General features: G+C 41.4%; 2 protein-coding genes across 2 annotated transcripts in view; both read right to left on the bottom strand.

Annotated features, from left to right (window-relative positions):
* LOC121811916 (alcohol dehydrogenase 1-like) overlaps nucleotides 1-1,417 on the bottom strand; it is a gene marked incomplete in the record, with an annotated part of 14,446 nt that overhangs the window by 3,207 nt on the left and 9,822 nt on the right.
* LOC121815909 (alcohol dehydrogenase 1-like) overlaps nucleotides 1,311-1,417 on the bottom strand; it is a gene marked incomplete at its 5' end in the record, with an annotated part of 2,220 nt that continues 2,113 nt past the window's right edge. The window contains 1 exon segment of the mRNA XM_042228910.1: nucleotides 1,311-1,417.

Genomic DNA, 1,417 nt, shown 5'->3' on the forward strand with positions numbered 1-1,417 from the left:
GAGGTCAGGTTTACCCAGCACGGTTACGCAAGCATTTTATATGAGACTGTTTACAATCTGGGAATTACATGTACTTCCATTATTATAGTCAAGTTTCTGTCCAAAGGACAAGATGTACATGGTCTTACTGCCTCGGGGAATACTGCTCACCTGTGGTGGTATTGTGAAATCAGCACTTTTTACATGTACTTGCAGAATATGACAAAAATTCCGTAATGCAAAACTCTTTAGGTAATCCTAAAACTGTTGAACTATATTTTTAATTTCCAACGTGCCTCAGAATATCCAGACTACATAGCATACTATTTATGAAGAAAACCAAAACACACCACACCCATCCCAAATGCAGTATGCTGTCCTGTTATCACACTTCATTCTTGCAGTGCATGCAAGCCAGCAAGTGTTTCAGGACATTCCCAATGTGTCCTGAGTTAAAGAGGGTCAAAGGGCAATTGACAAGTTTTCTCCAACATGTGACAACATGAGTAAACTAGAATATGGACTTAAGCTGAAGTTTCAGTCCCCACCCCCCTGTAGGATGGCAAACTAAACCCTGGCTGAACACAGAAGCACAGATCTGCTCCTGATCCGGCTTCCTCCCACCGTCCAAAGACATGCAGCTTGTGGGGATAGGTTAATTGGATAATCCAAATTGCCACTAGGTGTGAATGTGCGAGTGAATGTGAGTGTGAATGGTTGTCTGTCCCTATGTGTTAGCCCTGCGACAGACTGGCGACCTGTCCAGGGTGTACCCCGCCTTTCGCCCCATGACTGCTGGGATAGGCTCCAGCGCCCCACGCGACCCTGAAAAGGATAAGCGGAAGCAAATGGATGGAATTTAGAACTATTAGTTTAAGTGTACAGTTGGTACTGAGTGGTCATGGCAGAAGATTGAAGCAAGTGCATGTGAAGCCAGGATCAAAAGAATCTGAGGACAGGAATACAAATGGCAGATCTGTTTGGAATTCTGAAGTTGTGTTCACTGCCATAAGCAATTACATTAAAGTAGAAGTTAAGGGACAACTGTGACAAAACTAGCGGGATGACGACGGCTCTCCCTGCTATGTTAAGTACATATTTATATTAGGCTGTGTGTAAATGTGAGCAGCAGTTATTAAATAGTCAAACTCTGAAAACAATTAGTTCAGGCATTGCAAAGTGGGTTAAACAAAAATAAACTTTAAAAGGCAATATTTGCACGAGTCTTAATGAAATGTGAGTCACTACATCTGGCACTATTCAATGCATTGCTTAATATATTGTACAACAAAAGCATAAACTACACAGATTTGTTTAAACCATTTATTTTGCTCTTCAAACAGTGTTTAGTTTCTCTTATCAACACAGATTTCAACCATCCATGGATGTCTGATTCCCTTTATGCACAGTGTACCGTTTGAAATCCAGTGTAGTGATG

The sequence above is a fragment of the Haplochromis burtoni genome, unplaced genomic scaffold, assembly GCF_018398535.1.
Source record: "Haplochromis burtoni strain Fernald_Lab_line unplaced genomic scaffold, NCSU_Asbu1 Contig_364, whole genome shotgun sequence".
In the NCBI taxonomy this organism is placed as follows: Eukaryota; Metazoa; Chordata; class Actinopteri; order Cichliformes; family Cichlidae; genus Haplochromis; species Haplochromis burtoni.